Here is a 10,750-nt window from a genome sequence, read left to right on the forward strand (position 1 = left end):
AATACCTTTAGAGAGAAACCAGAGAGCTCATACCAAGCTCCAATTTGCTGTTACTAGGGTGCTGCATAGCAGACCACGACTCCCCTGGTCTTTGTAATTCAGGCCCCAGTTTCTAACAATTACCCTAGTAATGGAGAGGAAAGCGGCTTAGTGGCTACAGCTGGGTCCACAAAAATGGTGTCAGCAATTCATCTCAAGTTTTCTGGCCTAAGAATTCTAGCATACATTCCACCCAAGTGAAACTTGCCCTGGGAAACTGAGGGGGCATGATTCGCTGATGAAGACTTGTCAGTGGCTTCAAACATGGGTAGCAGAAGCAAGTGAAATGTGGCAGTAGCTGGTACGAGACTTGGGTTCAATAAGGCTAGCTGAAAGAAGATTAAATGACTTATTTTATGCAAGAGAATACTTGGGTGAAAAGGATGAATAAAAACACCATTTGGGGGGTAAAATTTATTTGTATATTTATTTATATTAATAAACAAGATAAAGATCAAAAGAGAAGAGTGTCCAAGTATTCCCCCCAAACAATAACTGAGATGGACAGCTGATCCTGCTGGTACCCACACAGAGGAAGTCAGGGCAGCCCTGAGATGTATTAGCAAGCACCTTGTTATGGCAGACGCTGAATTAAAGATCTCAGATGGTAGAGAAGCTCTAACGCGCTTTTCTGCCTTGTTGTTTTTCTAAAGATTTGACGAAACATTTTGATGTCATTGCTATGAGGCTGCCAATATAGCGTTCACTTTCAGTACTTTTTTTTCCCTTGTAAAGCCTGATTTTTCATTCAGGAAGAACAGAAGTAAGATTCTCAACTACACACCGAGGATGCTGGAAATGGCACAGGCTGTGCATGTCTGTGTAAGGCACATGCTCCAATGTCTGTGTAAGGCATTGGAGCTATCAAAGGCTGGCCTGACCATCCTTGGAGAGGCAACATTCTGGGTGATGTTCCCTCTCCATGGAGTGGGTGGCCACAGCATGTTCAGAGATTAAAGCAGCAGAGTACCATCTACTTACCTAGGCAATCAGGCCACGTGCTCTGGGTGCCTCTTCCTGAAATTGGAACATCTTTTTAAATAAGGTTGTGGCCATACATCCCATTGGATCAAGAATCAGATTCACAAATCTGGCTTATACATTTAGGAATATAACAACATATTTCCACTGTGTCAGCATTTCATAACTCTGAAAATCAAGGATCAGGAATGATTCTGCTTATTATTGGCTTGATCAGACAGAGAATAGCCTCCTAGGCACTTAACAAGCAATTGCTGAATTAAATCGTTTTTCAGTTCAGTTCAGTTCAGTTGCTCAGTCGTGTCCGACTCTTTGTGACCCCATGAACCGCAGCACACCAGGTCTCCCTGTCCATCACCAACTCCCGGAGTTTACCCAAACACATGTCCATTGAGTCGGTGATGCCATCCAACCATCTCATCCTCTGTCGTCCCCTTCTCCTCCTGCCTTCAATCTTTCCCAGCATCAGGGTCTTTTCAAAGGAGTCAGTTCTTTGCACCAGGTGGCCAAAGTATTAGAGTTTCAGCTTCAACATCAGTCCTTCCAATGAACACCCAGGACTGATCTCCTTTAGGATGTACTGGTTGGATCTCCTTGCAGTCCAAGGGACTCTCAAGAGTCTTCTCCAACACCATAGTTCAAAAGCATCAATTCTTTGGCGCTCAGCTTTCTTTTAGTCCAACTCTCACATCCATACATGACCACTGGAAAAACCATAGCCTTGACTAGATGGACCTTTGTTGGCAAAGTAATGTCTCTGCTTTTCAATATGCTATCTAGGTTGGTCATAACTTTCCATCCAAGGAATAAGCGTCCTTTAATTTCATGGCTGCAATCACCATCTGCAGTGATTTGGAGTCCAGAAAAATAGTCAGCCACTGTTTCCACTGTTTCCCCATCTATTTTCCATGAAATGATGGGACTGGATGCCATGATCTTAGTTTCTGAATGTTGAGCTTAAAGCCAACTTTTAATGGTTTACTATAGTTTAAAACAAAGTGTGTAGACAAAGGTGGATCATCCAGAGATGACTATAGGCCAAGTGTTCACTTTTGTGACAATCTGTTATGTGGAGTGAGTCTGATTCATAGATAACCTGGATGAGGGAGTTTATGGTTACAGAGAGTCAGATAAGTTGCTTCTTCCTTGGCAGAACACTTAAGAGAGTTCCCAGTACTTCTAAAATAGGATTAGATGATCTGAGGTTAAAAATAAGAATTGCATTCATTCCTTAATCTTGAAAAAAACACTAAATACTCTTGATCTTAGCATCCTGTTTCTGCATTAGAGAACAGCAAAAAGCTCTTCTTATTTATGAAATTTGAGTTTGTGCCACAAAAAAAAAAAACCCATTTCACAATCATTCATGAACTCCACTCTTATCCTCTGGTCCATTGTTAGAGGCTAGGGAATTCTTGGGGGCTTCAATTTAAATGACTGTGGTATGAAGTGGATATATTCAAAGACCACAAATAAATTCCCTAAAATAAAATTAATATATAAATACTAAAAGTTACATCATCATTTTTATATGGAATCACAAACAGGCCAAAAGAAAGAAGAAAGAAAGAAAGAGAAGTCGCTCAGTTGTGTCCGACTCTTTGCGACTCCATGGACTGTAGCCTACCAGGTTCCTCTGTCCATGGGATTTTCCAGGCAAGAGTACTGGAGTGGGGTGCCATTTCCTTCTCCAGGAGACCTTCCCAACCCAGTCTTCCAGACGCTTTACCGGCTGAGCTGCCAGGGAACCAAGGCCATCTTCAAATAATGCAGAATCTCTACAGCGCTATAATGAGATCAGCCTTCTACTTGATTGTTGAGAAGATTTAGAGTGAATTCATGTAAAGTGAATACATTGCCTGGTATGTAATAGCCACTCAATAAGATTAGTCATTATTAGTTAATATTTCACTAATAAATCCTTATTTGTAGCTGAGAGCTACTTATTAAAAGAACAGGGAAATTTCTTGCTCACTGCTATATCTCCTATGCCATACATAGTGCCTAGCAATGTGAACTTATTTGTGGAATGAGCCTGCTGGATTTTTTTTTTTTTTAAGTCCCTTTCCAAGAATAGATGAACAGACAGAGATAAAAGAGAGGATGATTTCTTACTCCTTTTTTCTTAAATTCCATCTCTAAAGAGTTGGATATGACTGAGCATGAGCTCTATTACTGCCCCTAAAGCACATGCTTCCATCCAAACCACTGTGAAGAGGGGGGCATTCTGTAGATTCAGCACTCTTACTGGGTGCTGTTATCAACCAGGTCTGCCTGGTTTCTAGCTTTGCTGGGTGTCAGGACACTGAAGAGCTACTCTAGATTTCTTAACTGTTTGAAGATCAAATTGTCTGTAGTCAACCTCTTCACTGAAAGTGGAAATCTGTTTTCAAATTTCTCTGTGATCTGAACATTCACTTTTACTCATTAAAAATCTTTGTTTCATCATTTGTAAAATGAGGTAGTCTCTATTACATCAGATACTGGATATAGACTCTTGTTGGGCTGCCGCCTTCAGGCCTGCAGTTACTATATTTGCTGAAGAAAGAGCCCACAGTAGGTGACAGAGACATCAGCAGTTTAATAGATGGGAGATCTTACACATCTTTCTTACAAGAAAGAAAGCTGAACACTGAAGAAATGATGCTTTTGAGCTGTGGTGTTGGAGAAGGCTCTTGAGAGTCCCTTGGACTGCAAGGACATCAAGCCAGTCAATCCTAAAGGAAATCAACCCTGAGTATTCATTAGAAGGACTGATGCTGAAGCTCTAATACTTTGGTCACCTGATCCAAAGAGCTGACTCATTAGAAAAAAGACCCTGATGTTGGGAAAGGTTGAAGGCAGGAGGAGAAGGGGATGATAGAGGACGAGATGGTTGGATGACAATACCAACTTGATGGACATGAGTTTGAGCAAACTCTGGGAGATGGTGAAGGATAGGGAAACTTGGCATGCTGTAGTCCACAGGGTTGCAAAGTCAGACGTGACTAAGTGACTGAACAACAACAACACATCTAAAGCAGAAGGGTCCTGGAGCAACATCCCACTGCTGGGAGGCGGATGGCAGGCTGGACACAGCAGCAGAGGTCTTCACTCCCAGGAAGAATAAGGAGACTACCAGTTATAGGGAGAAATATTGTAGATTGGCTTATTTGTTACTAGGGGAATTCAGCAGAGGAGGATTTCCTCTTTTATCCCCTTAGGCTATGTACCCTCCTGGGGCAGAGTTCTTCCCTTCGTTAAACTATCAAAGGGGAGTCATTCTCATCTAAATATTAGAACAATGACAAACTTGGGCGAGGGACAAGTATATAGGTATTTACTAATCAGGCTCTACAAATAAGAAGGAAGGTCAGGGGCTTCCTTGGTGGTCCCAGTGGTTAATTAAGAATTCACCTGCCAATGCAGGAGACACTGATTCAACTCCTGGTCCAGGAGGATCCCACATCCCTTGGGGCAACTAAGGCCACGAACCACAATTACTGAGTCCAGGTGCAGTAACTACTGAGGCCAGTATGCCCGGAGCCCATGCTTTGAAACAAGGGAAGCCACTGCAATGAGAAGCCCATGCATTGCAATGAGTAGCCCCAACTTGATGCAACTAGAGAAAGCCTGCACGCAGCAACGAAGACCAAATGCAGACAAAAATTAAAAAAAAAAAAAAAAAACAAATTTTTTAAAAGTGAAGGAAGGTCAGTCATGCAAGTAGAGTGTAGGTGAAGCAGGGACTAACTGAGCAGTGGATGTAGAGAGCAAGAGAACAGCCATGTTGAGTGGCCTGACCATACAACCGTATGTGCTGGGTAAGCCATTCTTTTTTCTCCCAAGTTTATGGCTAAAGGGCTGAATTTTCTTGAGAGTGGAAATGGCCTCAGAATCTTTCCAATGCTGTGCTCCAAGACATCAGAATTCACATGTGAATCAAAATACATTTACTCTCCTTTTCTTACAGTGGCAATGCTTTAGACCAGAAGACCAAGTATAGAAGTGGTGTTTAAATAAAATGACTATATTAGTGGTAGAAAATGACTGTGTCATGTGACCACAAGCAATTTAGCTTGAAGCAGCAGTTAATAAAAATCTCTTCAGATTAGGATTTATTAATAAAATAATGGCTATTAGCCATTACTGAGTAGCTACTATGTGCCAGACAGTATTCTATTCACTTTATATGAATTTACTCATTAAATTGTCCCAACAACCCTATAAGTAAAAGCAAATTTTACCATAGCATTGCATAATTCTGACAAAGTTGTTTTAGGATGACCTTGGTCTATCTGTGATTCCCTTTAAAATGGACACTGTGGCTTTTAGTGTTTATATATTAACTTCATTTTAGGAAATTTATGTGTTCTGAATTGCAGAGAAGTAATTAAATAGCAGACTCATCATATATTTAACATTTGATATTTTGGCCCTTTGAAAGTAATCTTTGGAAGTCATGCTCCAGGCCCATGATATAAGATAATGTTACGAAACCAAATTTGGGTCCACTTGCCCAAACAGTAAACCCAATCTACTCATACCAGATTGTGGTGAAGGAAAATACAGCATTTATTGTGAGGCATCCAGTGTGGGGCCAAGAAAGAAGTATGGACAGCTCACATTTGAATTCCCCGATGACTTTCAAGGAAGGATTTTTAAAGATAAAAGGAGGGAGAAGGTCATAGGATGCTTGATCCACTCATGGATATCCACCTGATTGGTTGGTGGTGAGGTGACAGGGTGAGTTAACAACCTCAACTTTCTGATTCCAACCTCCCTGGGGTCTACATACTAGTGATCAGCATGCAGTTCACTTCTTCCACTTGAGGCTACCCTGGTGGCTCAGATGGTGAAGGATCCACCTGCAGTGCATGAGACTGGGATTTGATCCCTGGATCAGGAAGATCACTTGGAGAAGGGAATGGCTACCCACTCCCACTCCAGTATTCTTGCCTGGAGAATTCTAAGGGCAGAGGAGCCTGGGGGCCTCCAGTCCATGGGGTCGCAAAGAGTCTGACATGACTGAGAAACTAACACTTGATGTGGCAAGGCGGGGGTGGGAATCTTAGTATCTACAAAACAATTCAGGTCAGCGATATGGCTCAGGATATTATCTTTTGCCCTTGAGGAGTAACAAAAGGAGTTGACTTTATTACATGGTTCAGTTCAGTTCAGTCACTCAGTTGCATCCGACTCTTTGTGACCCCATGAATCGCAGCACATCAGGCCTCCCTGTCCATTACCAACTCCCGGAGTTCACTCAAACTCACGTCCACTGAGTCAGTGATGCCATCCAGCCATCTCATCCTCTTTCATCCCCTTCTCCTCCTGCCCCCAATCCCTCCCAGCATCAGAGTCTTTTCCAATGAGTTAACTCTTCGCATGAGGTGGCCAAAGTACTGGAGTTTCAGCTTCAGCATCAGTCCTTTCAAAGAACACCCAGAAATGATCTCCTTTAGAATGGACTGGTTGGATCTCCTTGCAGTCCAAGGGACTCTCAGGAGTCTTCTCCAACACCATAGTTCAAAAGCATCAATTCTTCGGCGCTCAGCCTTCTTCACAGTCCAACTCTCACATCCATACATGACCACAGGAAAAACCATAGCCTTGACTAGATGAACCTTTGTTGGCAAAGTAATGTCTCTGCTTTTGAATATGCTATCTAGGTTGGTCATAACTTTCCTTCCAAGGAGTAAGCGTCTTTTAATCTCATGGCTGCAGTCACCATCTGCAGTGATTTTGGAGCCCAAAAAAATAAAGTCTGCCACTGTTTCCACTGTTTCCCCATCTATTTCCCATGAAGTGATGGGACCGGATGCCATGATCTTAGTTTTCTGAATGTTGAGCTTTAAGCCAACTTTTTCACTCTCCACTTTCACTTTCATCAAGAGGCTTTTTAGTTCCTCTTCACTTTCTGCCATAAGGGTGGTGTCATCTGCATATCTAAAGTTATTGATATTTCTCCCAGCAATCTTGATTCCAGCTTGTGTTTCTTCCAGTCCAGAGTTTCTCATGATGTACTCTGCATAGAAGTTAAATAAGCAGGGTGACAATATACAGCCTTGCCATACTCCTTTTCCTATTTGGAACCAGGCTGTTGTTCCATGTCCAGTTATAACTGTTGCTTCCTGACCTGCATATAGGTTTCTCAAGAGGCAGGTCAGGTGGTCTGGTATTCCCATCTCTTTCAAAATTTTCCACAGTTTATTGTGATCCACACAGTCAAACTATTATTATTTTGTCTTGCCTGACTGTTTTCATTTGTTTCTGCTTTTTTTTCACTTTTCTGATTAAATTTACTCTTTGTAACTCAGAGAAGGCTAGGAGGCTAAAGCTTTTCTATAAACAAGAGGTGGAAGATGATGTGGGAAGGTGTTTGTCCCCAGGAAAGCCTATAGGGTTGTGTTTGGTTTCAATAATTTTTAATTTGATTGTGTGTTTATTATTATTTCTCTGTGTTAAAAGCCTGGTATTTGGAGTAAGTGACATAGATGGTGAATGAGCCTAGGAAACTCCTTAGCACTCACATTCATTCTAGCTTTGTTGTTCTTTGCTTACCAGCACAAATGTATTTCACGGGAAAATCTTAAGCTATTGAAGAATTTTAAAATATTGAAATGTTTATACTTGTTGTTAAGGTTTATACTAGTTAGTAAATAGCTACTACTCTAAGACTCCCAAGCAGCTCTCCTCTTCCATAAAAGCAACTACCCTATAAGGGTTGCCAGATAAAGTATAGGCTGTCTGCTTACATTTAAGCCTCAATTAAATTATGAATAATTTTTTTAGTTTAAGTATGTTCCATATAATCTTTGGCATATCTACACAAAACTTTATCTATGGTCTATCTGATATACAAGCTAACTGGGCAACACATATTTTTAGTTGCAAAATTTGATGATCCCATTCTACTTGAAATCCAAACCTATTTACAAACAAGTACATCCTACGGTGACATCCTAGACTCAGGGTTTTATAAGTCCTTTCTGACTAGTTGGTGTTGTTTCTGTATAAGTCATTAAATATTTTTAACATAATCTCTGGCCTGGTTCTAACGCATGTCAAGGGTCTGTCTACCTTATCATAGCCTTTCTAAACTTTGATAAGAAGAGCATTACTTACTAATTCTCTTATATTTTGTTTTTAGACTACACTCTTTCTTCACTGCTTTTGTTTTTATATAAAGCTTTTTTCTAAAGACATTTTTGTATCATGCAAAATTGTAAGTTCGATGCACCACTTTTTGGTCAACTCTTGCACAAGGAAATGACAAAAATCCAGCTACAGAGAAACTAAATTGCTACATACAATCCAACTTTTTGGAAGAGCTTTGAATCTCTACAAACTTGACAACGTTTCTTGTTTGTGTCCTTCAGACTAGAAATCACTACTTTCCATCAAAGTAATTCTGTTGCTAAAAATAAGATATGACATGAATTTTGCTATCTCGATCTAATAGCAAAGTCAAATGGTAACTGTAAATGAATCTTACTGAATACAGAATATGCAGCTCTGAAAAGTGGTCTGGAAATATATAAATTTTAAAGCAATCAGATCCTTAATGTTTCTTTCCCAAAGCACATTTTTATGAGAAAATTGTAGTTGCTTTCTAGGAAAGAATTTCTTGCTGGGAACATGGTGGGTTAAACCTAGTTAATTGGTTTCCTTTTCCGTTGGATTTTTTGGAGACTTTATTAAGTACAATTGTGAATTTCCAGAGAAAATCTGTATGTATGTCTAAGTATGTAAGGTATGTTTATCTGAGTGTCTGTGTGTGCATGTGTGTGTGTGTATCTATATTTCCCAAGTGTATTTTGGCAATTATTCTTGTCACAAAAGCTGGCTTTCAGACATAGCTGAAAGTTCCTATTTCGCAAGTCAGAAGCTTGTTTTAACTCCCATTCTCTTTGTATTCATTCTGTAATGGCTCCTAAGCTCCCACCAGCAGATGGTTTACACTTGTGGACTCCAGCAGAGGTTATATGTTCAAAAAAGCGAACGGAAATGTGTATGGAAATCTTCAAAATATCCTTAACATGCTGGCTCAGTAGTAAAGAATTAACTTGCAAATGCAGGAGACCTACGGTTCGATCCCTGGGTCAGGAAGCTCCCCTGCAGAAGGAACTGGCAACCCATTCCAGTATTCTTGCCTGGGAAATCCCATGAACAGAGGAACCTGGGGGCTACAGTTCACAGGGTAGCAAGAGCTGGACATGACTTGCAACAACAACAGCAGCAACAGCACGCTTCCTAGTTAATTTCATTATGCTGTAATGGGTACTTTATTTTTACTTGAGGTAGAAACGCTGATAGTTATGGTGGGTAGTTTTATGGACTTAGATAAGTCTCAAGATTTCTATGTCTGTTTCTTTAAATGTAAAACGAAGGTAATGATATTAGAGGAGGGCATGGCAATCCACTGCAGTATTCTTGCATGGAGAATCCCCATGGACAGAGGAGCCTGGAGGGCTACAGTCCATGGGGTCGCAAAGATTCAGACATGACTGAGAGACTCAGTACAGCACAGCACAATGATGTTTGAATTAGCTGCTTTACATAGGAAGGTATTCTTATGTGTGAAGGATGAGATGAGAGAAGATTCTATGTAGTGATGCATTTGGAAGTGCTTTTTAAAAAGCAAAGCATTATTTATACGTTCAATATGATGATGGAGCTTCAGTTGACAGAGGCTCCTCCAATCCATCTTTTTATTTTTACTTATTTTCCAGACTCACTATTAGTGCTGCTATTCTATAAACAAAGACACAAAACTAGGAAGCGATACTAAAAGGAAAATTATAGTATTTTCCTTTAGGGCAAATTACCATCTTCTGAATTTCTTTGATTTGTAAATATGTGTTTTCATATGATGGATTTCTGGAAGTTTTCAAATGATGTGCCCTTTAACTTAAAATGTACCAACCTTTACTCACCAAGCTTGTGTTGTTGATGGCCATCAATGAGACAATAAAGGAAATGTTAGAGAGCATTTCCTGTGCATCTATTGTATATTATAATGGTAAATGATTGCAAGTCCTCCATCGTCATACGTTGGTATTGTTTTATAACGGTCTATAGTACAGAAAGACAGGAAGGCTGATGGCATTGTCATGCTAACACAAATCCTATCCTTCTTGTCCTCCTGCCACCTATCCAGAGAGTGCAGCATCCACACGAGTGTCCCTCCTGTGGGGGCTTTGGCTTTCTTCCGTGCTCTGTCTGCCATGGGAGCAAGATGTCAGTGTTTCGAAACTGCTTTACAGACTCTTTCAAGGCCCTGAAGTGCACGGCTTGCAACGAGAATGGTCTTCAGCGCTGTAAGAGCTGTGTGGGTTAGAGTCCACACCCACAGAGCACCTGGTGTCATTGACTGAAAGCAGTAATTTGGTTTATACTTTTTTCTTTTTTAATGGCTATGTTTCTGGATTAATCAATAAACTTTGTTTATTATAATTTCCTTTGTTTGGAATTTTTGCCATGACTACGTTCATTGATGTGTTAAATAAATGTTTATTCAACAGCTACTGTATGCCAAGCCCTGTGCTAGACCCTGGATTCTAACTGGAATTAATGGAGGACCTGATAAAATTCCAAGATATTCAAAGTCTGATTCCCTAACTGTGTTTGATTTTCTAAAGAAAATATAAATATATCCAATGGTGTCTATCACAATGCCACCTGTTGTCTAGGATCAGTTCATTCAGCTCTCCAGATGCATACATTTTATTAATATGTGAACCTCAGC

At 40.4% G+C, this 10,750-nt stretch overlaps 1 long non-coding RNA gene across 2 annotated transcripts in view; it reads left to right on the top strand.

Moving 5' to 3' along the window:
- LOC133249498 (uncharacterized) overlaps window positions 1–10,492 on the top strand; it is a 239,258-nt gene extending 228,766 nt beyond the window's left edge. For both annotated transcript variants that reach the window (XR_009736987.1, XR_009736986.1), the window contains exon 4: window positions 10,163–10,492. This is a non-coding gene — a long non-coding RNA (uncharacterized LOC133249498). The remainder of the gene's footprint in view (window positions 1–10,162) is intronic.
- The last annotated feature ends 258 nt before the right edge of the window (window positions 10,493–10,750 follow it).

The sequence above is a fragment of the Bos javanicus genome, chromosome 6 (genome assembly GCF_032452875.1).
Source record: "Bos javanicus breed banteng chromosome 6, ARS-OSU_banteng_1.0, whole genome shotgun sequence".
Lineage (NCBI taxonomy): Eukaryota > Metazoa > Chordata > Mammalia > Artiodactyla > Bovidae > Bos > Bos javanicus.